General features: G+C 44.3%; 1 long non-coding RNA gene across 1 annotated transcript; it reads left to right on the top strand.

Moving 5' to 3' along the window:
* The first annotated feature begins 204 nt into the window (after window positions 1–204).
* LOC120843608 lies at window positions 205–27,314 on the top strand. Its single transcript, XR_005798553.2, has 4 exons — window positions 205–2,064; window positions 17,871–17,976; window positions 20,956–21,019; window positions 27,282–27,314. It is a non-coding gene; the product is annotated as an uncharacterized LOC120843608 (long non-coding RNA).
* The last annotated feature ends 307 nt before the right edge of the window (window positions 27,315–27,621 follow it).

Genomic DNA, 27,621 nt, shown 5'->3' with positions numbered 1-27,621 from the left:
TTTGTCCTAAGTATCGGGATCGGGTAGTTCCCATTTTGACGACTTCATAGAACGACACTGTGTCGCAGACGGCGATGATGTATTTGGCAATTGACGTGGTACACAAGTCATGATGAGGCCATCTGGTTAAGGCCCTCTGCCATTTAGGAGCATGTAAACTTCTGCGGAGCACGTGGAACTTATAGGCACAGTATACAACCGAAACTCTATGCCTTTTTCGCTTTCTAAATGCTCGGCACGACCCGGCAAGCGAGATCACATGGCTCGTGAAAAGAATGTGCGCCACTTATTATGGACACTAAATTGTTTGGTTCAGTATTCCTTTAAGCCGAAAATGAAGCGAAGGCTACAGGCACAAGGCCGCTGCAGCTTGGAGAAAGTTTTAGCTGACAGCGCTCGCGCTAGAAATGCCCGTTTCAGTGCGCGGCGCACGCGCTAGCACGGGTTCATAGCCCTTCGCTGTAATATCTACATTACGAAGTTAACTTGAAATCCATACTTACGGCTGAACTTCACGACCTGAGCTGTCAGCAGCTTCGTTGTCCCTGTAGCCCGTTTGTTCTTGTCTTCGTTCGGCCAGTTCACTTTTACCCAATTGTTCTTCTGGGTTGGCCCGGTGTAAGTGGGCCACGTTTTTGAATTGTGCTTCACTATTGGATCGAAGTTTTGAATGAGTTTCTCTGAATCAGCTGAAAGGCTCTCGTCCGGAAACCTGTACAGGGCGAACTTGTCCATCGTAATGCGGACACTTCGAAGTTCCAACGTCCCAAACGAAAAACGAACGCAACAGAGGTAGACAGAAGCAGTGGTGGCCCAGCCATTTTAGGTTTTGGAGCAATTTTTGGAGCAAGAAAAACCCAATTTTGGAGCAATTCGTATCACATAAACTCCCCTTTTGGAGCAGGGAAAAGCTCGTTTTGGAGCACCTTGGTATCAGGAAAACTAAACATTTTGGAGCAGCATGAACATAGAGCAGTTCTGTGCCATGTCTTTATTAATATATATATATATTACGGCGGCCCTTGTCAATCTTTCCTCACCCCCCATATATATATATAGGTCTGTGTGTGTCACGAACATCTGAATTTCATATAGTAATTTACAAAGTAAAGAACTCACCATAAGAAAACCATTTTATTTATGACAGAACATTCTTGCAGCTAAAGCTTAACTATGTAACAAAATATCACAGATGAAAACTAAAATATTGCTTAATACTTCTTGCCTTTTGACTGTAGGCTATATATCACAGGTGAAAAAAAAATATTGACTCAATGCTTTTTGCATTTCTTTTTCAGTTTGTCCAGCTCGCAAAGAGTGTGTGACAAAGTAGCATTGGCTTCAGCTAACATAGTTTGGCCACCTTCTACTTTTTCCAAGCTTTGGCACTGCAGTCCTGCGCCAACAATCTCTTCCGCCCTCTTCAGCAACGCACGGCACGAGATCACCCTTTCCTCCAACTGCTTCTTTAAGCGCTTGTCATGCGAGTTGTCAGCATCAACTTGTGCGCTGTCGGGCTTTTTTCTCTTCATGACGGCCTCTCTGCTTCCAAAGCTTTTCACTCATGCTCATTATTGTTTGTGACATAATCCGGTTTCATGTCTCATTCCTTTATTTTTAACCCTGACCACTAGAGTTCTTTCTTCTTGCTTACCCTCAATAAAATAGTTTTTTCTTTGGTGCTGTTTGGCCTCAGCAGCCCTTGCACCATAAAAACGCAATCCAACCCTACGCTGATGTGGGAATGTGGAGGTGGATGGCAGGGTGCCTTCTGCAAGCATCAGGCCCTTGTTCATCATCGATACAGAGGGACCTTCCCCAACGCTTCTCTTCTCTTGGCCCATGACTGCCACCAGCTCGGGCTCTTGTCTCTGGGAGACAACTGCCAGCCTGTGGCTCTCTTCCAAGCCTTCAAAGAGCCGCCAGGGCAGCCATCCACCAGTACTGCTGTGAAAGAAACTGCAGCGCCAGCAGAGCCGAGCAGTGCCCCTGCAATGGAACACCAACAGCTAGCCAGCCTCGACGACTCCCCTCCCATTAATCTGCAAGAGCATCGACAGCAGGGTTCGTACAGGTTTTCAAGAAAAAAATTCAAGGACTTTTCAAGGACCTTTCAAAAAATAAAGAACACTACAGTAGATCGCACACATTATTTTTATTGCACAGAACAAAGAAAACTGACTTCACTTGAAGTTATTGCGCGTACAGTTTCATTCGACTAGGTGAAGTTAGTTCTGGAGATTGTACATAGTCTCATTCGACTACATAAAGGGCGAAAGCTCACGTCAGGTCTTTTAGTTTATTAGCTAGTTGAGTCTTAACGCTGCTGAGTTCCTCAGCCTTGGCTCTTGCGGTCTTTCTTAGGCTGTTTGATTTTACCAGCTTCTTGATGTCAGCAGTTGCTTCAGCCTTTTCTGCATATTCATCTGCAGAGGCCATTAAATCGGCAACAACTGCCTCAAGCTTCTTTTTCTTCATCTGCACGCCTTCAACCTCTTCCACGATTTTTTGCCTTTTTGTTTGCTGCGAGTTTTCCTGGCACTGTTTCTTTTGCGATTCCAGGTGTGCACTGTAATGCTGCCTCGCTGCTGCTTATTGTTTGTATGAAGTCGGCGGGCTCACCGCCATTTTTTATTCATGTTAATTAGACTGTATTCTCCCCCCTCAAATAATGCCAACAGGACATTGAGCTACTTTGAATAAATAAATAAATAAACCGTGCAGAAGCATGCTTGAGCCTTTCAGTATATGACCATTGTTCATGCAGTGTGGCCACATTATTTGGACAGAAAATTTGAGGGATTTCATTAACACCCCGAGACATGTGATGATTCCGTGGAAACGCTAGTTTCATGTAACGACGCAAGCTACTGGCTAACGAGAACGTTATCATGTACGGTGCTTATTTCTTTAAGTGATCTTACGACTGGTACCGGGTGCATTTTCCGTTCAAGGTGTCGTTCCGTGAGCACAAATTTAACATTCATCACGTCGTATCATGGATGTCATTCCCTGACTGAGATTGTGTGTTTTCATGTAGATAATAGGAAAATGATCTGGGCTTTCAGGAGATAATGTTACTCACCTCCTTCAGGTGCCCTTTCTCTATACAAAAGGAACAGATCATCTGAGGCTCCTGCAACAATGAAAATAATATGTAGCGAGACTGCATCCCTAATTTCCATAAATTCTCCCAGCTCTCCCCCAGAATGACGAGCAAGAATACCTAGGAAAGTGGTCGGTAGATTCCCTGAAAGTTGTTCATTTGAACGTTCCCTGAAAATTCTGCATCGGTACGGTCGCTCAAAATTTTGCTTTGGCATATTCTCTGGCGATTATGCGCCGGTATGTTTCCTGGAAATTCCGCGTCGATATGTTTTCTGAAAATACAGCGTTATGGCATTCCTTAAAGACACCGGATGACCGCATTCCTTGAAGATTAAGCATCAGTACATTCCCTGAAAATTTGGCGTCAGCATATTCCCTAAAATTACGCACGGAATATTCATTTAACACGGTCCGCACTTGAGAAAACTTGTAATCCTTACGAGCTTCATAATATCGGACTTTTCATGAACCCAAAAAAGCCGATGTGGACAAATTGGGACGCTCGGTCAATGGTGAAACTATCAAACTACAGTAGACCCTCAATAACGTGACGCTCCCGCCTCGCGTCTGTAGTTCCTATGTGCTGGTGGTGCGAAGCATGGAGCACCAAAACCTGTAACGAAGTAAAGTAAGCTCCCATCGGCTCTGGACTCGGACTTTCCAAGCTTTCGGACCCCAAGCCTAGAAACTAAACAAATAACACCTAAATGCATAAGGGATCCTGCAAAAAAATTGCTGTCAAAGAAAAATAACTACGGTCCTCAAAAACCTTTTCTGCAAAAAATGTGCGAAAACCGGTACTTGTTGCACGCCTTAGGAACCTGTATGGTTTACTATCAGTACTAGGTAGTTAGTGGAGGCGTGCGAACAGTGACATTTCATACTAAATCGAATTCGAAACGGAGAGGGCCAAACGGTGGCCTGAAAGTCTTCCGGACTATTGAATACCCATACTTTATGTGTGCAATGTGCAAAAACTAAATAGGAAAAAATGCATAAATATATAAAATAAGGCCTATGCATTATGGTCGCAGAAATCAGAAATAAGGTTAGTAGTACACAGAGCTGCGAAGCACTGGAGGACCATAAGGAACAAACTGCTTTCCATCGAAGGGGTTAGTTTAGTGGACAGTCTTTATTTGCAGGCTTCGCCGAGGTCAATAGCATGTCCTACCCCTTCCAGAAAGATCTATGCTTTGTCTTCAAATAAACTCAGATTTTGTCCAGCTATTCAGTGCGTCTAACCATTCCAAGCCTCGAATGTCTCGTGAAATATACGTTCGATCGCTGTTCGATTTGAACACGAAACCCAACCATTCGCATGCCTCTACTAGCCTGCCAAAGTGAGAAAAAAATCGTTGCATGCTTCCTTTGAAAGCCGGCGTTGCCGTGCTTGCAACCTGGAAAGTAGCGTCAAGTATGCAAAACTTGAAAAACTGCGATCAAAAAGAAAGAAAAAAGAAATGGAACTCTGGCTGGGAGGCCATCGTTCGTGAATGACTTACGGTCTTTTCCTTTATCCGTCCCCAACATTTAACCTTCCTCACCCGCCCGTTTGAGAGGGTCTCGGGGGTGAATTGGTAGTCTAAGTCCTCTTTCGAGAGCCTCGACAACTTTTCGATGTTCTGCTGGGCCATCGGGGGGCCGGGTCGGAAAAACTGGGATGCTCCAGCGATTGTGGAGGCCTCCTTCCGCCTGTGGGGTTTTGCGGATGGGCTCTTGAACCCGTACTCCGAGCCGCCCTCGTCGTCCAGGGTCTGCACGTGCAAAGTAGCAAACTAATGGCGAATTCGGGTTGTCAATCGCCGGCGAGACCGAGCCGGCAAAACCGGCAACCAGTAACGCGCCGGCGGCACACCATGTGACTTTCAGCACCCGAACACGAAACGTCGACGGCGGCAGTTATCTTCGCCTCTTACCCACGCGACACCACTAGTAAGAGGCTGTCGCCGCCGTAGCTGCCGTCACTCATGTCCCAACGGCTTGGGTTGACTCGAGTAGTGACTGCTGAAGTTACTTCAGGTCAGTTTCGTTGGTTCGTTCATTTTTTTTCTCACTGTCCTTCTCTCCCATTTCGGAAGTGACGACACCGGATACAGTCTGGCGCCTAGTCGCCCGGCCGTTTGGAGCTCGGGCGGAAAAAGCGCCGCAAAGTTGCTGGTGCTTGCCGAGGAACCACCACCCGCATAATGCGCACCGGCTGAAAACTGACCACGCGAACGCTATCGCCAGTTTTCCGGCAAAATAACTTGCCGACGATTGACCACCCGAATTCGCCATAACATACTTCAAGCTAAAAGGGGACATGGGTCTCTGGAGCCAAGAACACCCTAAACCCGCATTCTTTTGAAAATGGCGATGGCTGTTGTCCTTCTGAGTTTACCAGACTTCTAATTTCGTGGATGAATATTTGGGCTATAAATCAGTTAATAATGTCTATGCGGGCTGAATGTGCTTTAAAGTGGACTCTAAAACATTGTTTTTACAACACACAATTTTTGGACTTGTTGAAAATTTGCAGGAGGGATGTCTCAGCATCCAGAGTAGATAGAAATATAACCTTTCCTGAAATCTGTAGCTAAATGTATGAAGCGTACAATGTTGAGAGCAGATTTTCTAATAAAAGTCTAAAATATTTTCTATTTTATCTTTTGTGTTATTACTTGTTAGCCATGCACTGAGCACTGAACTTCAATGTGTGGTAAAATCACTAATGGTTTATCTTAAAAGTACTTCCAACATTGTATTCTTTACACTTCGTAGTATCTAGCCATCTGTTAAAAAGGACATTTCGTTGAGCAGTTTTTTTCCTATCATTCCTCCAAACAAAGGCAGGCAAGTTTTAATTATCTTGAGGACAATTCTACTGCCTGAGAAAACGACCAGATATCTGAAATCAGCACAAAAAGTTGAACAAGCTTGTGCACTTTCAATGGGTTCGGTCATAGAATAAGAAAAAAAGCTCCAAGACAAGTGTTCCCCCTTAAAGGAGCTGTGCAACGATTTTAACGTTGAAAGAATTGGCATTTTCTGCTTTTGATATTGTTCACTGTGTCACAAATGGCAGAAAACACACCTCCTTTCATCGCAATGTTGCGATTCCGCCGCATAATAGCGAGGCAAAACTTGGAATATTTCCCGACCTGCAGCCACGAGCGGCGGCCATGAGAAACAAGCGGCGTGACGTCACTTGGGTCGTTGTAAGAAAGATAGCAAGTTGTGCGAATACCTGCTCGATAAAAGGTAACTCTTTTTACAAATCTTGTCGTTCCAACATATATATAAATGCGTCAACACCCTGGTATCATCGACAACTTTTATTATACGGAGTTTTAGTGGCGCCATCTATCCTAGGTCCACAAAACCGCGAACAGCCGCCAGAAGCCGGAGGGGGAGGGGGACAGCGCCGGACGGGCAAGGACGGGTGGTCACGCGGTCGGCAGCGGATGAGTTCTCGCTGCTCGCTGATGGCTCTAAAGAGAGAACTTTTCCGGAACTCCGCGCCTACTCTAGTGACGTCACTGTGCACGTGACCCGGAAGACGATGCACGAGTTGAGAGGCGGCAAAAACCTGGATCTTTTTCATTTTTTTAAGTAAAAACTAGGGTATCCAGGCAAAATCTGTTTTCTGTAGTTCACTGCAGAAGTGTCAGGCATCAACTTCCACAATTATTTAAGCAAAGCCCTGAAATTGTTGCACAGCTCCTTTAAAGCAGGTAAACAGGGGACAAAAAAATGAAAGCCGTTTACAATTCCCTGTAACGCCAATTAGAGCGCAGCTCTTGAGGAGGAAGATGGAAGCGTACTGAGGGATAGGTGACTCCTTGAGGCAGGGCCGTACCCAGAAAAAAATTTCGGGGGGGGGGGGGTTTTCGGGGACAACGGCGGCCATTTAGAAAATGTCTATTGTCTTATTTTCGCCTATCAATCATGTGCATCGGTGGCATATAATGGAGAGTTATAGCAAACCGGAGAACCGGTCCCGGTTTGGTACCCGGTAGCCGACCGGCGCCAGTGCGCGTGCGCAGAGGTGGAGATTAAAATCGGCTGGCTGCAAGTGCACCGACCAGGGCCGTACCCAGAAAAAAATTTTTGGGGGGGGGGGGTCAGAACCCCTTAACCCCCCCCCTGGTTACGACCCTGCCTTGAGGTCACGTGACCTCAAGGGGGCCACGTGACCTTGGGGGGTCACGTGACCTTGGGGGGGTCACGTGACCTCGGGGGGTCACGTGACCTCGGGGGGGTCACGTGACCTCGGGGGGGTCACGTGACCTCGGAGGTCGCGTGACCTCGGGGGGTCGCGTGACCTCGGGGGGTCGCGTGACCTCGGGGGGGGGGGGGGTCACGTGACCCCCCTCCGGTTACGCCGACGGCGACGCCGACGCCACTCAGGCTGGAAACGGGCCCCTAAGAGCTGCGCTCTAAAAAGGAGGGGACAAAAAAGTTTGGAGTTCCGCCCCTTTCTAGAGCAAAGCTCTTCAGCGCCCGTTTCCGGGTTGAGCAGCATCGCCGTCAGCGTAACCGCGCATTTCATTATTAGCCCCGAGAGCGAACACAAGCGTCGCTGCGGTCGCCGCGCCCTGATTGGGTGAGGTGTATTGTGACGTCAGGGGAAGGACTCCGCTCCGCGATCTCGCATCGGCTCGCTTCCCAGCGCCAGTTTCCTGGTGTGGCGTTGTGTGCCGCAAGCTTTTCGAGGAGCGGAACTTCGTTTACCCAATCTACAAGACGTTGAGTTAGGCCGATATCGACGTGCTTCCGTACATTTTATAAGCCTGCTTGTCCCTTTTACTTTTAAAATTGGGTTACAAATCCCGAAAGCTATCGGCGGAGGCAATTCCGCAGATGAGCCTCCCCGTCCGTCCACGCGACACAAGGCAATTTTGCGAGGGATCGGTGAAGCAGTGGCGCCAGTGTTTGAGACGCTGGAATTCTGTTTCTTGCATGTTCATGATTTAGGACGATATTACATCCTGCTTTCAAGGCATTTGAAGTGGCATTTATATCGTGGGCCTTTGGGTGGTCGGCAAATTAGCTCGCGACCCCGACTTTGCGCTGCCACTCTGCATGCGCTGGTTCGCAAATATTTTAAAGGCTTTGTGTCTGAGTAGATTCAGCACTAGTAGCAGAAAATGTGGAACCTGTGAAGGGTAACAGTTTAAATGAGAAAAGCTTTCTAATATTTTAGCTTCAGGACAATTCGATTTAAGTAAAATCTCAATTTTAGGGCTTAAGGGACTAATAACGAGCTAGACACCTTCAATTACGTTTGTTATACTTTACTTGAGGGTTGATATAAACAAGTTTACAGATACCACCCATGTAGTTCTTTGAAATACTATCCGAATCCAGCAAAGGTCAAATGCGAAAAATCTAGGTATATAATAAATATTCCTTGTTTTTTTACTTTGCCCCTGCACTTGGGCTGTCTTGCTTGTGATTCTCTCCCCATGGCCCAGACTGTATTTAGCATGTTGCTCGAGCAGCATGTAGCTTTTCTGCTTCAGCGATCTTTTATTCAGACCATCAGCAGCATTTATTTTGTGAGATGTAAATCTGTAGGGATGCTCCTGCAATGGTGGCCATATTTCTTTATTTTCATATACCAGCTGCGATTTATGCATTGCCTGCCCTGTCAACCATGCTTAAAATGTTGGTTGAAGTTTCGCCTGTAGCTACAGGCCATACCTCAATAAAGGCACATATAAAAATGTACACTTCTTACGAAATACACGCAAAAACAAAATAGAAATGAGCGCGCCGACAGCTAGCGTCGTCACAGCCTCTACAGGGCGAGCGGTGCGAGTCGGGGAAAAATTCTCTCCTCGCCGTGACGTCACCCCGGTTTGCCGTAAGGGGGCGCCACGCGAACTTCTCGGGGCTAATAGGACGTTTCCCAAAATGACGTCACGCGTAATGTCACGAGGGTAAAAATGTTCAGTTAAATGTGGCGGGAAATTTTTCCGCTAAATTTACCGGCAAAGTTTCTCCACTATATTTAGCGGGACACCTTTAGCCTCGTGACGTCACACGTGACATCATGCGTGACGTCATGTGAAAGGTAGCGGAAAAATGTTTTTGCTAAATTTAGCGGTAAATTTGCCCGCTAAATTTAGTGAGAAAATTTTCGCTAAATTTCTAACTAGATTTAGCGGGAAAGTGTTGGTAAATTTCACTCTAAAATTAGTGTGAATATTTACCCGCTATATTTAGCGGGGAAATTTTTGCTAAATCTAGCGGGAAATTTAGCAAAAAATTCGGATTCCCTCCTTTGTACCCTCCCTAACTTAGCTAAGCGCCAACCTCACATATTCAAACAAGTACGAACTTGACAGTCAACCAAGTACCAACCGGACAGTGAACTAAGTAGCGAACTCATAAACTCAACTGAGTACCATACTTATGGAAGTGCTACCTAACATATTTCGTTAAAAATCAGTCAGTAAATGCTAAGTTAGAATTAGGTTTGAGTAATTGACTACATGTGCTCGCAAAAGGCAACAACAGCAGCAACTTAATTACCCATTTTATGAGCAACTCTTACAACCCTGCTTATTTAGTTCGACAAGAAATTCTGTGAAGAGGCATTCTGCGCGGATCACACTTTCGTCACAGTTGTTTTTGACAAAAATGCCGATGGTGCCCTGACCTCCTGCGGTACAAACATTGTTCTGATGTTTTTGTGAAGCGATGTGCATCTTGACGTCGGTCTTGCCGCCGCGCGAAATGCTCGCATCACAGGAGCAAGTAGTGCACAATCCATACTTGTCATCTTTCCGCGAAGTGACAAAGCACGGAAGCTCAATCCTGTATGATCTCAGAAATACTTGCAAGTACTTATTGGCTTTTGAAAGCGCCATCGATTGTTCCAACTTAACTCGGGGAAACACAAAGAGTAGTTCAGCGCTCCACACTTCACTCGCCGACCTGGCAAAGCCAACTGGATACCGATGTGGTGGCTTAAAGGGCAACTCCGCTTCATTTTTGATATTTAGAAAACTATGTAGCCCTCTTCAGTATCATATAGAAAGACCCCATGTCAAATATTACGATCCGATTCCGTTTATATATTGAAAAAACTGGCCAGCAAACCTTCAAGCGAGCTAAGTCGCCGAAATCTGCCAACTCTAGCGTGCTGCGCGTGGCGCAATCACCAGTGCAGTCAATGCCACGGAGATGGAGCGGCCAACGTTGAGCCACTACGTCAGAGGCATGCATACGCCATTCTCACGTTTTGTTTGTTTTTACTTCTCAGAGCGAAATTGAACGATGACGTCATGAGTTTCTCCTCCCGGTGTTGGCTGACCGGGCGTTCACGTGATCACCGTAACACGGATGCGCCTGGGATGCGCTGCCCTGCGCGCTTATCGGTCTGTTTTTCCGCTCCTTTTCTCCTCTTTCGTCTTCTCCCCTTCCCCCTCGCCCCCGGGCCATCACTGTCCACGCCATGCAGAGCGACCTGCCTGCTTCCAATAAAAAAAAAAAAAAAAGACCTCGCTCGGTTTTTTGCTTCCTCCCGAATGTCACAAGACCACGTGGTTCGACGTGACGTGCCATGACTCTGACGACCCGAGACCAATTTTGCCTGACGCAACCGAAGTTTCGGTTTTGGTATCTGCTGATGTTTAAATTAGGATTACACAAATAATATTCCACATTTCGCGAATCTGAAGACGTAGAGTTGTTTAGTAGTGCTTTGTAAATATGATTCACATGGAAGCCTAAATTTTTTTGGAATTGAGCGGAAATGCCCTTTAACCCTTTGCATCGGGTGATCACAGTTTCAGCAAAACTAAACCTAGCAAAAAAAAGAGCCTAGCGCAGTGCTCTTTTACGATCATATAAGCCGTTTTCCAAAATGCGCTCAAACTTACTCCAGAGTAGAGACTTCCTACCTTGGCGTTTAAAAGTCTACCCTCTTTTTACGCTGCTGCACTAACTGATTTGTCACGTGGTAACTTGCCGGAGTAACCTAAACCTACTCCCGAGTAACTCGGACGATTATAGCAGGAGGGCGTCATAAAAAATTTAAACAATAACTACGGCGACAACTTCTTGGGAGTTTTCAGGTCGCGGAAGGCTCCCGGACAATTCGGGAGAGTTGGCAGGTATGCGTGTCGGCTCCCGAGCTTGTCTCAACCTTGAGGAAAACGCGGGCAATCCCAAAGTGGTAGAGGATAGATGAATTCACCTGGGACTCCTCCTGGTCCGAATCAGAGTCCGCCTCAAACTCCGAGTTGTCCGCGCACCAACAGGGACACGCACGCATGTTCTCACGGATGAGGTCAATGGCCACAGTGACCTGTGGCTCGTGGAAGTATATGGACTGCCCGCTTGAGGAACAGGTTCATATCCTCGTTCGGGATGGAGTAGGTCAGGTTCCGCTTAATGGAGTAGGGGTCTGTGTTCAAGACAAGACAAAGTAAGTCATTTTATGCTCATGGTTTCATGCACACTGACAGCGACATGCCTTCCCAGTGGAGTATCACAAGACAACAAAGAAACACACACACCTAACTTTCCAACATTACACAGGCATACACGCCAAGTTCGGGGAAACCAAATCCGGGAAAACTTCTAAGCCTGGTCAGGGGAAAAAAGGAAATAGATTTTTTTGTTTTAAGAATGAATACATGCGAGCTTGGTTTTAGTATCGCACTTAGGTATTTCTAACTTTTGTTGATATCAAACAGTCCAAACATCCCCTTGAAAATCACATATAGTAGTATAGGAGCTTTGTCTTTTTCAATCCAACTCCCATGGTGGGGTTTATCAAACTTTTCTGCTTCAGTCTGTGGAGAGCCTGCAAAATTTAAAAGAATAGAAGGGTGGTTGTACAACAATATTTCCAAATGTATCCTACAAAACATGACATTCTTTAATTTTGTTTTAATTTTTGTCATAATTATTTTTAATTTTCATTTTTGTCACCTGGTTTGGACAGGAACAAAGGGCATGCAGACAAAGAACCCCCTCCTAAACTGAAAAATAAAATAATCTAAAAAAATAAGAATGTCATGAGCTGTAGCATAGTTCAAAGAGTATAATAAAACAAACGGAACAAAAATGCTCAAAGTGGTAGCCAAGATATCAGCTCCACGAGCTGAGCGGAAAGCAAAAAGTAAAGTTCTGAGGAAACGGTCTCTAAAGTTCTAGGTTCTGCTTCACACCTTAGAAGCCACCTATGGCCAACTATGGCAGCAGTTGAAGAAACGTCCACAGGTTCCTGCCGCATGACAATGCTTGAAGCACAAGCAGCAAATGCCCGTGGCTCAGAGTCCGGTAAAGGCAAACGTGCAACCCTCCTCGTCGCAACCTCCGAGGCTTAGTTGCGGAATTGCACACAACTGTTTTTAACACTTCGCCGAGTCGCGCGAGAGTTGCTTGAACTGCCCGTGCCGCAGAGCACGTGAGCTCAGCCGCTGTCCAGAGTGATGAGCGAAGATTGTGGAATCACGGCTGCCGAAGCGACGTCTACCGCCGTTTCGATGAGACAGGAGCACGTCACTTTGAAGCAAGCAAGCCAGCAGATAACAAGGGACGTGCGTGCGCACTGCAGAGTTCTGATGTCACTTCCGTGATCAAGTTTTCGTGATATTGACCTCCTGACCGGGCGGGCAAAGCTATACATAGAAACCATGGTGTAATATACCGCGTCCTGTCCAGTTCCCCCTTCTTTTTCATTGGTGTTGTTTTGGCGTATTACACCATGATGCAAAAGAAACTAGCCCAACTAGCCATCCTTATACATAGAAAGAGTTTGTCCATTCATTGGAAAGTATTGGAAGCAAATGAGGAGGCGCCATTGGCCGAAAGCGGGCTAGGCGTGTCCCAGGGCGTCTTCACAGATTTAAACGTGGCCAGCCAGAAGCCGCAAATAATACCCTGGCAGTGGTCGCGAGAAACAAAATTAATAAGTGTGTTGAAGTAACCCTTCGCGAATGAAAACATGATGCACGTGGTTATACTATCACGGTCATACAAAATCAATATTTAGGAGAATGGTCGACATGATCTCTACGCCAGGCGTCCGAGCCACGTCCGAGCGGTCAGACTCCGTCCCAGCAAAACAGAGTTCAAGCAGCACATTCGATTCTTACACCTTTTTGGATGATCATAATCGAAGCATCACGTGGACTATATTTTCAGCCATAAGCAGTTACTCCATTTAACTCTTTGGCACTGATTAAAATGTTCCTCGCTACTACCGCTAGGAGATTATTTGCGGCTTCTGGTTGGCGTGTCAAGCCTTCTATCTGCGTCTCGTACACGCCCTGGCTCTGCCCCTCCTATTGACCAAAGTCTCGACGACCAGCGCTACCACAATCGCACAAAGGGAAGGGGCCGGCTCTCCGAAGCGCGGCTGCTTGTGGCTTCGTTTGGCCTATCCTTCGCACGAAACCGGGTGCGAATGAAACGCAAGACGAAGCCACATTCTTCTCGCGGCAAGTGCACGGTTTGAGTGCTGTGGAAGTCACGCTAACGTCGATTGTCCGGTAGATCAACGCCTTATCGCGGCGTGAAACAGCAGGTCAGCGAGGCTAGCCTGTGCCTTCTGCCACATGCGAGTAGACCCACTGACCTGGTGTTTCACGCCGCGATAAAGCGCTGATCCACGGGACAATCGACGTTCGCGCGATATTGTTGGAAAATCTAGAGGCTGTACCACAAAACAACTGACGCAGACTTTAAAACCTATGGTAAGGGAGCACTATAGTGGAAGTCGCCCTTGTGCAAGATGAACGAAATACAGCGGCTAGTTATGGCATACAGCACACGCTGTCAGGATGTCACGACAAAGAATTTCGGCCCAATGGCTGGGGGAGCCAGTTTTTCGGTGCAGCAACAAAAGCAAACCGAGCGCGGGTGGGCCTACCTTGTGATGGGAAAGTGTCGCCCTTCGGCCCGTCTTGTCTCGGAGTCGGGGTGTGTCGTAAAGCTGGTGTCTACGACATGGAACTAGAAGGCCTATGAACTGTGCGAGTAGAACGTCGCACGACTACGCAGGAACAATACAAAATAACTCCGACCGCGAAGTGCGAAGCATGGTGCGAAGCGTCTATTACCGCGGGCACGGCGAAAGACAGCTACGACACTGGATTGGATTGCAAGCCGCAAGTCTGATGTTTCACAACAAACCGTTGCTAGGGATGTTGCTAAGGGCGAATACACCATCGTTCAAAAATTCGACGTAGAATATAAACGTCTAAAAAAAATACACTACTTTTAATAAATTCTAGCATGCAGCACTCCACATTTTGCACCCATGGAACTAGTTAGCCAGGGAGGATTGTGGCACGGTTTCGGTTTCGATCGACACGTTGACAAGAGATCATACGCAGAGCAGGCCGTCTACATCAGCATGACTCTTGTGACCTGGCAGCGGGTCAGGTGCCCCAACCGAGGGGCTGGCTGGCATCCTGACAGGAGCTGCGAGAGTTTCACAGAACAGCGTTCCTGCAATTATTAAAATAAACAAATGTTACGTGCGTGCTTGACCCAACATATGAGAAACCTAGGAGAGCTGTGAGTATTCAAATATCTATCCCCTAATGCCATGCACAAATGTCTTGCATGAACCATGTGCAAAACTTTCATTTTGTTTCTTGGGTTCTTAATGGTTGAAATGAAAATGCAAATTGTGATCCGAGCTACTACGTCTAAACCATGGTTCAATAATCCACTTCATCGTTTATCTCATAAAAAGAAAAGATGTTTCAGGAGCGCTAAAAAAGGAAATACTTGGCCTAAGCATGGCACTTGCTCTTCCAAATAAAAAACTATGTTAAAAGTGTGTTAGCACACATTCTTTCTGATAACTCTAAGCACAAATTCTTTCTGCAAACTCTACCTAATATGTTAATAAATAACCCTCGCAAATTTTAGAGATCTGTACTCTGAAATTAATCTAGTGAATAGCTCTTGTAATAACATATTGAATAGTGAATGTGTGAATATTTAAGTAGTGCGTTTTCTGATGCTTTCACTATTTCTACACCCATTACTGGAATTCCTCCTGTTATAAAGAATGATTTTCCAATGGATTCAATTGTTCTAAACATTCAGAGTGTTTTCAGCGGTATAGAAACCCTCAAAATATCTCCATCGTGTGGCATAGAGGAAATCATTACGAAGGTTCTCACTAACACTAAATTTTTATCCGGTCTTTACCTCAAAGATATTTGAGCAGTCCGTGGACACAGGGGTGTTACCCTCTGACCGGAAAATTGGTAAGGTCATTCCGATCCAGAAATCCGGCAGTCGGACATCTCTACTAAAATATCGGCCAATATCACTCACCTGCCTCTACAAGATCCTCGAGCATGTCATTTACAGGCACCTGATTAACTTCCTGGATTCCTGCAATTTCTTCACCAATGTGCAGCATGGCCTCTGGAAACGCCTTTCTATTGGGACCCAACTACTTATTCTAACTAACGATTTGTTTAAAAATCTTGACACCAGCTTTCCTACTGACGCTGTTTTGCTTAATTTCGCCAAAGTTTTAGCTAAAGTCCCGGACAATCGCCTTCTTTTTAAACTTTCTTCACTAAAACTAGATCCTCATGTTCCTAAGTGGATTGAGTCATTCCTTATTCATCGCTCTCATTTCGTTTTCACTAACAGCACATCCTCCTCTTTCTCTCCCGTTTCTTCCGGTGTTCCACAGGAAATTGTACTTGGGCCTTTGCTCTTTTTAATCTACATTAATGATCTCCCTCTTCACATCTCGTCTTCTGGCCATCTTTTCACTGATGACCTGTGCTGTTTATAGACTAATAAAAACCCCATATGACCATATTTCACTCCAGAATGGCATTTAAGGGGAGACACTGCTCTTTGAAGCAAAATTTTACTAAGAAAACACATTTTAAAAAATGTGTTTTTTGAAGTTTGGCAAGCACTTACTTATCATCTTGTCCTGAAGGATTTTTGTTAAATAAGTCTCTCTTATCTTGAAGTATTGTCTTGGAAACAAAGTAAAATGGGTCTGTGGATTTTTAAAAAATATTATTTCTGAGTGAACTATTTACACCCTCTACTATTTTACGGAACCATATCTCCACTTGCGCATATCTCATTTGCATATCTTTCGCTGCTAGCTGTATGTGTGACGTATGCAATACGGGGTACAAATATATTAAGTAGGCTGTCAGGCTTTTTGTAGGTGCCTTTTAGGCATCCGGCAAAAAATAATTTTGAAACTGGATAGTTCAAAAGTGTCATAAGTAGTTTATAAATCATCCTAGAGCTTTCATATATATCTTATTGGATTGCACATACCTCTCAGTTCACTGATCTATGTTTATTTTCTTAGCTCAGTATTTTAATTTGCCTTAATCCTTCCCGTAATCTTTGCAAATTAAATTTTTAATATTAATAAATCTAATTAGGTTACGTGAAAACGAAGTACGTATTTGTAGTCAGATTGTAATGCCAAAAATAAGCCATGTAAATTTCATTTTAATTGAATCACAAGTTATATAAAAAAGCTCTTGAAGCAGTGTGTCACATATGGCAGATGTGTCTCAACATTAGCAAATGCACACACCTTTGCTTTACACATTTTTGCTTCCAGCCCTTAAGCTCGTTAACACTCAATGGCACTACCATTCAGACTGCTACACAGTAAAACTATCTTGGCGTTCGTTTAACCACTAATGTATCCAGGAATGCTCATGTCAACGAGACAATATCCTCCTCAAACCGCTCACTGGGTTATATTTGTTGCAATTTCAAGTCTGCCTTTTCTATCCTGAAACGTTTCCTTTACGCGACGCTTGTTCGCCCTAAACTAGAGTATGCTTCAGCTATCTGGCACCCACATCAGTCTTTTTTTAACTAACGCAAATCGAATCTGTCCAGAATCGTGCTGCTCGATTTATTTTTTCTAATTAGTCTCGCTTTTCTTGTGTCACTGCAATGAAATGTCAATTAGCTCTTCCTGATCTTTCCGTTCGTCGCAGAATTTCCCGTCTTTGCCTTTTCCATAAAATGTACTATTCGGAACCATTACGACAGTCTCTCCTCAGCGAACCCAGCTATATCTCTGCAAGACTCGATCATTCGTGCAAGATTGCCCTTCCCAAGACCATTTCAACATTCCCTTCTACCAGAAGCTATTGTAGACTGGAATGGCCTTCCAGATGATATTGTCACCATCACCGATAACGCTAAAATCAGAACTGTACTAACCATGCACTCCCCTCTGTAATTAATGCCTTTCGGGGCCCTGAGGGTAATTCTAAGTAACTAAAGAAACAAATAAATAATATTCCGCCACCAGCGTGTGTTTGTGTAATTATAGGGAACTGGCCTCGTTACTGAAGGACTTGTCACGCGGCAACTCTGCCGTCAGTTTAACTAAAATGCATCATTTGCAAGCGCAGGCAAGGATGCCACCAAGGCGGCTCCAAAATGGAAAAAGAACCGAGTAAGGGTGGATTTACTCGGCCCACATACGCCTTTGATCAGACTTCTCGACTTCTTTCGTTAACACAGCCATTCTCTTTTCTTCTGCGCTTTAGGAGTGCCTAAAATGCCAGTAAATCATTGTCTACGAGTAATCTAATAAGGTGAATGGTGAAAACTGCTCAGCAACATGACTGCACAGAGCTTACCAAGGTGAAAAGTTGTTTGGCAAAAGTTTCCTATAGTATTGCTTGCAACGCGTCTGAAAACCTCTGGCGTGCTTTTAACTTTACTAATGTGTTGTGTAACAGTTTGTATTTTGTGCATAATGCCCTCCCCTTTCCCTGCAGGCTGTAGAGGGACAAGCAGCAGCAAGTGTGCACCAGTCGTCCGCACTGACTTCGCTAGTGCTCCAGCTCGTCGATGTGCAGAATCTCCATCCGTCAGCCGAATAAAGTGGGTCTCTATGCTCCATTTCATTTTTGGCACGGGTTACACCACCGTTACTTGAACATCTCAGTTGAAAAACTGCCATAGGTGTCTGCTTTGCAGAATTGTTAGGAGCGAGACGGAGTCGCAGTCCCGCTGTTCTTGCTGCAGCGGCCATTTTGTAAACTGTGGCTAGACCAAACAATGTCTGTGCCTCGATGGGCTTCTCAAGCGTGGCGCTGCTCCCCACTGTAGCTCGCTGTGGCTCGCGTGTGGTGTCCGCGTTTGAAGACCAACTTTCCTTAACTGGTATGTTGTAGTAATCTTAGATTACGCCACAAGAGAACTTGACATGCAGAAAGAAGGAATTTTTATCAATGTACACTGCTTTGTAACATCTTCCAACTATTCATATTTGTTTATTCAAAGTGTTCAATAATGGCCGAAGTGTCTCACTTGGTGCACTTGTTAGTAACAGGAATACAAAGCATTTCCAGCAAGAAAGACTAAGGAAGTTCGAGCACTTCTTAAAGGACACATGCAAAGGACAAATAAAGTTTTTTTAAACAGCCTGGTTGGGAAAAGGAAGTCATAAAACTAATTTACAACGAAAAATAAAAATTTTAAGAGCTTTATTCACGGCGCTATACGAATTTGTAGTTGGCGCCGGCGGGCGCTGCGGAAAAGTGGCTGCTAGTTGTCATGTGACTGGCCGCTATTTGTCACGTGGTGCTTCCGCTCTATCGGAAGCTTCTTATGGTCTCTGAAAGTTGGTTATTCATCTTTATTTCAAGTGCAACAAAACACAAACATTAATAGGTAACTTTTCGAACCCAAAGAAAGCTCCTGAAAAAGCGGAAGCAGACGGGATAGACCTGTGTGCCGGTCAGATGACGGCGGCAGCGCTGCGGAGTAGACGAACTTGTGCGGCGGTGGCAGTGTGGAGAAATGAGTTGACGGCGGTTCATCACGCCCAGCGTGCAGCGGCGGCGTGACTTTGAGTCGACTTTGAGACTGCGCACAGGTCTACCACATGACTTGCGGCGGCTCCCACGGGCGCAACTACAAATTCATTTTGTGCTGTAAATATAGCTCTAAAATTTTTTTTTCTTCGTTCTAATTTTATTTTATAACATTCTTTTTCCACCTGGTATGTTTACAAAAAAATGTTTTTTTACTTTGCATGTGTCCTCAAACCCCCCCCCCCCCAACCCCCCCTAAAAAGAAAATGCAATACTTTCAGTGCTTAAATTAACTATGTAATGTTGAGAGCCCTTATTGATTCGATAGAACCCTGGGGTGAAAATGTCCGTCAACCGATTCCAGATGTTTGGAATAGTTACCAACTTGACCTACCGGTGACAGGAAGTTACTAGGCGCTGATAAACATTTCGGCTGGGTACGTGTTAGCAAATGTATGAATGCATATTCAGTGGTGGAACTGCCGCTCCATTTGCACCAAACTGTGCCAGAAGGAATAACCTGCTACATGGCTGTTCTTGAAAGGCTGTTCTTGAAAAGGAAACTGAAAGTGGCTGGCACATGGCATTCTTTGCGTTGCCAAGATTGCCATGTGCCAGGACTATGTGCAAAGAGGAGGGCTGAGCGAATATTTTAATTATTGTGGTGGGTTAACTCCTTGAGTGCACTTCTCCTCAAGAATTCATGCACTGCGGAGAAGCAATACCTGCGGAGCTGACACCACGATCTTCCGGCTCGCTTTGCCGCAGCTCAGCCGCACACGGAGGTGAAAAACGCACATTAAAAGTGGTATAACGCATGCGTGCGCCTGGTGTAATAAAAAGAAAAAAAATTGTGATTGTTGATATTTACTTTACAGTAAAATCTTCAATATTTAACTGTGGTTGTTATGCAAGTGTATATGTTAGGCAGCGATGTTTTAGCAACCTGTGTCCATTATTTATGCTTGTTTTGTTTTAATTCAGGTATAAAGAACATATATTTGTATACGGCAAGAATATTTACAAATCCCCTCAATTAGGTGTGGCTGGGCTCTCTTATAGGTTTCATTTTAATTCAAATCTGTCATTTACTTGCCACCCCAATGTAGGTATTGGACTGCCTGAGGCCACAGTCTATAAATATAGCTAGATTAAATTTAACAGAGCTCATAAGCGGGCAATTAGAAGCTTGAGAACAAGCTTTGTGAGTACAGCTGAATTTTTGTTTAAGCATGGTGTACTAGTAGTGAAAAGCGTGGAGAAAGACGCAGCAACTATTCAATATTCAAATAAAGAATATTCGGCCAAAACCTCTATTTAATTCGAATTCGCTTCGAACCTAACACCCATTATTTGCACGTGCCTAACGAAGAGTTGTTTTTTGTGCAAACGGTGCTCACATCGATCGCAATGAATAGGTAGCGCTACTCATTGTTATCAGTTAAAGTAACTATGTGGTTTGCTTAGCTGCTCTATGGACAGTAGTAGATTGAATACGAGCGAGGGCAGCGTGACATTCAACACAAAAGTGTCCGTTTGTTGTCAAACTTGTGGCAATTACCTCACCGTGATACAAACCCTACAAAGTAGCCAAACATATTTTTTGCGTCAAACACAAACCAAAGATGCCATCGGTACTCCTAACAGGTTAATTGAGACATCTGGAGAGTTACTGGCGCATGATTGTTCAATAAATAAATAAATATCTGTAGTGGCCAGGTCCCTGTAGGTATGGTGCCTTAAATAGTTTTCCAACACCAACTATAGTTTTTCCCACAGGCTACCTCCTAAAGAGATTGCATAAAACTTTTTGAGGTGAAAGCTCCACATTGTTTGCTCTAAAAGTGGGAATCAGCTCCAAAATGTGTTGTTCCCTGCTACAAGAGCTGCTCCAAATCACCTCTTGTCAGTTCCACCACTGCATATTGGAAAACAGTATGATGACAATGAAAATAGGCTTAGGAGGTCTAATCTGTTATTGTTTGTGTTGCGTCGGTGAGGAAAAAATGTTCTTGTCACGTAGTCACATATTGTTTATTAACAGGTTAGGTTACATGTTGAGACCTCATGGCAGTTGCATGGAACAAGAAGAAAAGGAATGGCGCGGCGTGCGCGGGAAGTCCCCCTGGTGGCGAAATACACATATGCAGCTGTTTGGCTTCTTGGATACTTGCACTGAAGCATAGGGGCAATCAGAAGAAGTTGTCGAGTTCTGTGCGCTTATGTTAGGTGTACAGCTTGGCCCCTCTAATCTGGAGAAATCGCACCAGCTAGGGAAATTCCAGCCCGAGAAAACTAGGCCGATCATCGTTAAGTTTGCCCATTTATAAGACGGAGAAAGCATTTTGGCCTCCAATTTCAAATTGAAAGACGCCCCTTATTCCCTATGCAAAGGATATTTCTGCGTCTGTACGACTTGCCCGCAGTAAACCTTTTGAGTACAGAAAAAGTATGAATGTACAATTTAAGGTTCATTTCAACAAATGTTGGCTACAAATGTTTCGTCATTGACCTTGTGTCTCAGACTGTAGTTGACCTGTCATGGCTACATGCTTGTAATAAAAATAAACTGTTACCTCCATGCCCTCAAGCTACTGCTGTGTGCGATAAAAATCAAAGTATTTCTGTCCTCTTCACTAACATTCGCAGCTTCATGCCAAAACATAAGGAGTTTTAGAGCATATTAGAGGACAGTTTGTTAGTCATAGTCATCCTAACAGAAACTTGGTTGAAACCTCATCTTGAAGATGAGGAGCTTTTTCCGAGAATTCATGTTGTAATGTTTTTCGGCATGGGTGGTGGTGTGCTCATTGCGCACCACCACCCCTGTCTCTTTTTTTTATATATTCTATATTTTCTCTTCTATATCTTCTTTTGATATCTGTTTAGCAAATCATGACTTAGAATTTACTTGCATATGTGCTTGTACGCCACCGAATAAGGTTATAATAGGCGTGTGTTATAGGCCACAAAAAGGTACATTAACATTCCATACTGATCTTTCCTAGCTGATATATAAGGTTATTTTCCTAGGGCTGATATGCAATTATTTGGCACTTTCAATTTTTTTCTAATGAACTGGCAGAATCTGTCTGAAAAGTTTCTAGACATATGTCTTATATTTAACCTCACGCAGCTAGTTGATCGACCTACTCATTTGAGAAACATCCTTGAACTAATACTACAGGGGTGGAACGGCTGCGCCATTTGTGCCATTTTGCGCCAGACGCATTTGTCTGTGCCATTCTGCACCATGTTGCGGAAACTGTGCCACAGCCAATACAATCACAACGTGCGCCAATTTTTAAAAATTTTATCTTGGTTTCGTTTTTTATTGACTCGATTGGCAGCAAGGAGCGCATTTAGCTTAATCGGCCTTGCAATCTTTTGTTCTTTTTATTCTCCATGTGTATCCCGAGTCGGAAGTGCGCAAAAAAACTTCGGGGTCAAATTCCAAGTGCTACACCACCTGCGACTGGATTGTTATTCTTCAATTATAAGCCGTTAAACAAGTCGGCCGAGGTGAGGTTGAGTCGTTAAGTGTCGCATTGCCTGGAGCTCTGCGGCCCGGGATCTGGACGTCGGCCAGTTGAAAACAAACGAGCAAAAGATTTTTAGTACTTCATCGTTAGAAGTTGGAACCACATTCCCGCATGATAAATCGTGATTTGATAGAACTGAAACGGGGTCCGATCCAAAACCTTGCTGGCCAGCAGCTTTCACGTGATCGGTAGATCTCTTCGGCGTACTTTAACCTTGCACCTGCTTGTCGCTTCGAATACGATAACTTCGTTAATTGTAGTCTGCTGCTTCGATATTCAGTTGCACAATAGGATAAACTCGAAACCTGGTGCCCTGTTCCTCCGCGCAACTCCGCGTCCGTTGCTTACGCACGTCACGTGGTTCGCACACATAAGTACTATGTCGAGCATGTGTGGGTTGTGTGATAAGCAGAGCTGGTTTGCATTTTGAGCAGCTGAAAGCCACTAAGAAAATAATCAGGCTTGTAACCGTCACTGAAAAAAGTAACCAATGACAGTTACAACCACTTTGCTGTAAAAAGTAGCCGACTACAATTACAATTACAGCTTCAAACAAGTAATCGAAAAATTACTCTAAAGTAAGGAATTACTTCCCACGTTACCTTTCATTCAAACTTTTTTTATGATAGCATAATCCGTGGAATCCCGCGCTCAGTTGTTAAAAAAGAAAAAAGAAGAAAGCCTCGACTGTTTTTGCTTAAAGCTGAGTGAGTGATGGCACACACCTAATCCCTCACAAGAGGCTGGATAAAGTCATTTTTCATACCCATAAGTAGTCTCCGGTGTAAAAAAAAAAAAATGTACCCAGGAAAAAGAAGCATAGTGGAGTGGCCTACTAATCCTCACGGCCTTGTGCTTAATAATTTCGAAAAAAAAAAAGACCGTTGCTTGGAGCAATTAAAAAGATCATTACCCCTTAAATTAAAGGAAGTAATTGAAGCGTCACAAAATTACAGTAAAAATAATCAATTACAAGTAATCTTGTAACGTATTACGTACAAGTCTGGAAATTATAGAGGACGTTATCTTCAGAAACATAGGGTACTTGCATTTTGGCTTTCATTAAGGCTCACAAAGTTTCAAGTTTTCACATATGTTACACTGTTATCCCATCTACCTAGGTCCCTAACCACTCATGTTCATCTGTGCTGCTAAGCGTGATTGAAATTGCTCCCGTGCGTGTCTAAGACACAAGCTGATCTGAGCTGCTTCTAGCCTGCTCCAGGATGTAGTTCTAGCTGCTCCCAACCTGCTCCGAAACAGCTTTTTCAGCTGCTCTCGTGGCTGTTCCCAAGTACATTTCGTGAGTTCCACCCCTGTACTAACTACGTCACCGGACCTTGTCAAGTCCATTCAATACTGCGACGGGCTCGGTGATTATAGGTTACAACATTTCGAGTTGTCGCTCTCCATTCTGATTGAACATTCTATTTCCAAGATCATTCACAATTACAATGAGGCTGATTATAGATGAATAGATCATGGGTTGACAATCTTGTTTGACCATTACATTTAAATTGTCATCTTCGATTCAAATAATGCATGGTTGACCAAAATGCTGCTCTTTTTGCATAACAAGAAAAGGCTTTTTGCAAAGGCTAAATGTGTTAACACCTCAAGCTTTGGGTGCTTATAACTTTGCCCTTAAAAACTACAATAAAAGGCTGAAATTGGCTAAAAAATTTTTTTTTTCATGACTGTTTATTTTGAATGGTAACCCAAGCAAGTTTTGGAACCTGGTATCACCAAAAAGCAATAACTGCCATCAAACTAAGCCGCGACAATGACGATTCCATAGAAGAAAGCGACTGCTCTGCAGTTTTTAACGAACATTTTTCTTCCATTTTAATAACGAGTGCTTGGAGACTGTTCCCCCCTTCTCTGAAGAGCCTTACAAACCCATGCCTCCCATCAATATAAACACACCTGGTATTCAAAATCTTGTTTCTAAACAAGCTATCGTTGTCCGCTGACCCTGACAACATCAACAAAAAAATTTTAAAAATGCTATCAATTTTTGGTGAGGTCTTGAAATCCTCCCTGAAAGCTGCCTCCCTTCTGACTAGAAGGTTGGCAAAATCATCCCAGTCTTCAAGCAGGGAAGTTGCTCATCTGTCTCCAACTATCGTCCAATATTCTTAACTTCCATTCCCGTTCAAACCTTTAAGCATATACTCTAGTCTCTTATCATGACTCACCTAACAACAAATAGATTTTTCTGTAAACAGCACCATGGACTTAGAAAGGGAGTCTACTGTGATACGCACCTCTGTGACTTCATTCATGACTTGCACACTAACCTTGAGTGTCGGCTCAGACGCCACTTTCTTGGATTTTTCTAAAGCTTTTGATTGTGTTCCTCATCATCGACTGCTCTCTAAACTTGCATCCCTTCTTCTTGACCCCTTGGTTTTTCTATGGATATGTGACTTTCTTTCCGCGTTTGGTATGTGGTTAATAATGATCATGAATCTTTTTTAAGTAATCGTGATCATTAATTAATTAACCACTTTTTTAAATAATCATAAACCCCCTACCTTCTGCCATTTGCTCTAATATACATCTCTTTTCAGATGACTGTGTTGCCTATAACAAGACAACATGTGTGCATGATAACATTAAACTTCAGGAGGACTTAACAGAAATGAACAAATGGTGCAAAGAATGGCTAATGCCGTTAAGTATATCTAATTGTAAGCTAATCCAGTTCACTAGGAAAAAATCCTATCCTACCAGTACTACCTAGATTTTGATTTGATAGATGCCGCTCCGTCGTATAAATATCTGGGCGTCAGATTAACATCAGACCTTTCCTGGAATAACCACATCGAAGCCATTTCTGCCGATAGGTTCAGCAAAAGGTCCTTAACCTTTGGACTTCTCTGACGAAACCTTAGATTTGTACCATCACCTGTTTGCTACCTGGCATACGACAAATTTATTGAACCAAAATCGAATATTCCATTTTTATCTGGAACCCTCATCAAGTCTACCTCATCAATCATCTAGAAGCGGTTTAAAACAGGACTTGTCGGTTCATTCTATCCATCTACAACCTTTCTGTCAGTGTTTCCGCCTTATAAAGTAAAGTAACCCTTTCCCCCTAGAACTTAGTAGAAAAGTCTCGCAGCTCTGCCTTCTTCATGAAATCTATTCTCACTGTCCCGACCTCAAGACAACCTCATTATCATCTCCCGACCGAACATTGTCTCGCCTTAACAACCCAGACAGCACACGACGTCGGGCCAACATTGGTGTGCTGCCGGGAATGACTGTACCATCAAACGCATTTCTGGCTCAACGAACACCTTCAACCGATCATTCCTTCCACAAGCCATCATTGACTAACAGCCTGTATTTATTTGAGTGTATAATGGGAATGACCCCCGCCCTCCCTTATGTAGTTCCTAAATGGGCCCTTAAAGACCGGCGACCAGTTCGCGCTTTCCACTTTTCCCACCCTTTCTCCTCTCCCTCCTTCTACCCTGTCCACCGTTGCCTGTTCCCTCCTCCTCCACGGTGAGGAGGATCTTCTGCCTTGCAGAATCTCGAGTCTGGTCGTCGGCCTTTAAGGTGTAATAAATGCAATGAAACCATGAAGTTGGTGTAGTAGGTGCTACTGCATTGAAACATAAATCCGGCTTTGTGGAAAACCATCTTATTGCAAAGTCAGTAATGTATAATGTCTAGGTGCTTCATCATGTGCTTACAAGCTATGTGAATGACGTCTAAAACAATAATAGCAAGCCTTATCTGTACATATGCCACATTTCTGAAAGCAGTAATACAAAGGCTGTTCCACATCACCAAAAATCCTTGCTTTGGAAGAACTATACTCTGATAAAGACGAGAAGAAAAGCTCTTGCTACATTATGCATTTGCACTGAGGTCTAAAACATGAACTCCCAACATACGACACGCGAGAGTTAAAGAAATATTAAGTTGGGAGTCAAGCATAACTTAGGCATATTGCACGATTAAAGCGGTGCGGAAACGAAATTTCAGTGCTAATTTTTTAGCTTTAATGTGTTGCATGTTGCAGCATAACCTCAAAAATACCACTTTTGTTGAAAGGCACGAGAAAACTAATTTTAATGCTAATTAACCAATCTTTCAATGTGCACCTGGTGGTTGCATATGGTGCCTATATGGGAGGTAATCTAGCATCGTTGGGGAACTTGCATCGTAGTCTAAGTCATGACTTAGCAAGTTCCATCGGAGCAGTGCCACTCTTTGGAATTCAACATTTTCCTTCATAGCTTTCCTCCTCAACCCAGAAATCGCAACATTGTAGCAAACAGTTCAAGAAGACAGACCCTCATTGGTGTACCTGGACACAGCCATTCCCCCTAGAAGATTAGCTTGTTGCTCAAAACTCGGACAAAAGTTGCTTTTCCCACCCCGTTCACCTTTAAGCTGACAATGCTGTGAAAGCTATATACGTGCTCCTTGGGCCTGCCACACGCTCGTCACCCCACGGGTACTTCGAACGGCTCGGTTGTAACGCGTTGACGCTATTGACACCGTCACAATGCTGGCAATGGCAAAGCCCATAACCATGCCAGCCTTGCTACGTCACGAATGCGGGGAATCTTTTTTTCCCGTTTTTGTTTGCGCCGGGTATCCCCCGACGCATCGCGCTTTCCGTTCGCTTCTCTTCGAGCGCTTGCTCGAGTGCACCGTTCGGAACAAAAAATATAGCCGCTCGCTCAGAATACAAGCATGCGATTATCATTTACGGTTATTAGCCGTCATGCTTGACTCATTTCCGAACGAAATTTGAATGTTTTAATATTTTTTTCTTAATCCTTTAAGTCAATCCCTCCAGGTGATACACAATGCTCAACACTATGGTCAGTGACAGGTCAAGAACGAAGTGGAAGCACCTCCCACCTCTTTCCACTTTAGCGGAGCCAATGCTGGAGTGAATGTTGCCTCCTCTTTAAAGGGTAGCTCCGGCCAAAACTAACAATGAAATAAATTTCTGGTATCGCTGTAGTGACGCAAAATACGACCCGAGCCAAAATATTACATCCATGGGACGCTGCATTCTCACCTAATGCCGATAATAAAAATGCGACTCGCCGTGAGTCGCTGCTCCTTAGCGGGCGGCGAGCGGTTTGCCGATCGCCAAGGGAACATTGGGCCGTGACGTCAGTATCGTTCTC

The sequence above is a fragment of the Ixodes scapularis genome, unplaced genomic scaffold (genome assembly GCF_016920785.2).
Source record: "Ixodes scapularis isolate PalLabHiFi unplaced genomic scaffold, ASM1692078v2 PGA_scaffold4__175_contigs__length_147842914, whole genome shotgun sequence".
Classification (NCBI taxonomy): domain Eukaryota; kingdom Metazoa; phylum Arthropoda; class Arachnida; order Ixodida; family Ixodidae; genus Ixodes; species Ixodes scapularis.
The sequence above is the reverse complement of the archived record's forward strand: the minus strand, read 5'-3'. Positions and strand labels throughout refer to the sequence as shown.